Here is an 852-nt window from a genome sequence, read left to right on the forward strand (position 1 = left end):
ACTTACAAGATTAAGAGTAGTATTTTTTTTAACGTTTTACACAACTTCAAATAATTTATCACAAATGCAAATGGAAATGCTATAAATATGTTTGCACGCTGGACAATGTTTTAATTAAATTTTCACCAGATACTATAGTATTGAAAAACGAAAAATAAATCACTAGATGGCGTACTAAACCAACAAACAACCTTATTAAAAAAGCTATTTTACAACAAAATCTTTCGAAGCAGAGTGGCGCAGTGGAAGCGTGCTGGGCCCATAACCCAGAGGTCCGTGGATCGAAACCACGCTCTGCTAAATATTTTCTTTAACTAAATCTTTTTGTAACTAAATCTTGAAATAAAATATTGACACTTTGTTTCAAATAGGTAATTAATTTGTTTTAACCTCAATATAATATTGATTTTAAAATAGTGAGGTGAAAAAATCTGAGTAGACTAAAACAACAGTTAACTATTATATACACCTCACACGGAGTAGTAGCGATCTGTGAAGTCAGAAAGTCTGTAAGAATCTGAATAGACTAAAATACACTCTATACATCTCACAACAGGGTTAAATCTCTCAGAGTGTATTTATACCCACGTCACTTGGAAATTCCATAACTAAAGACAAAGAGGACACTTTCTTCGACACTACTAATGTTACTAGAAGATCCAATAATAATTCTATCTGTGGGAACATTAGAAAATCTCTAACGGTTTGAAGTGTCTCTTGTAAATAATGTTCCTTCTAATTCTTCTTTGTTTTTGGCGGACTACAAACTTCTGTGAGTACTACTTTTCTGTCCAGCACTTTCTTGAGTGGCTGTACTCCTGTCTTACATTTGGCTAGATATCTATTATCTGC

At 32.9% G+C, this 852-nt stretch overlaps 1 non-coding gene across 1 annotated transcript; it reads left to right on the forward strand.

Annotated features, from left to right (window-relative positions):
• The first annotated feature begins 228 nt into the window (after window positions 1-228).
• Window positions 229-300, forward strand: Trnam-cau. Its single transcript has one exon. It is a non-coding gene; the product is annotated as a tRNA-Met (tRNA).
• Window positions 301-852: the final 552 nt, after the last annotated feature.

The sequence above is a fragment of the Limulus polyphemus genome, unplaced genomic scaffold, assembly GCF_000517525.1.
Source record: "Limulus polyphemus unplaced genomic scaffold, Limulus_polyphemus-2.1.2 Scaffold78674, whole genome shotgun sequence".
Classification (NCBI taxonomy): Eukaryota; Metazoa; Arthropoda; class Merostomata; order Xiphosura; family Limulidae; genus Limulus; species Limulus polyphemus.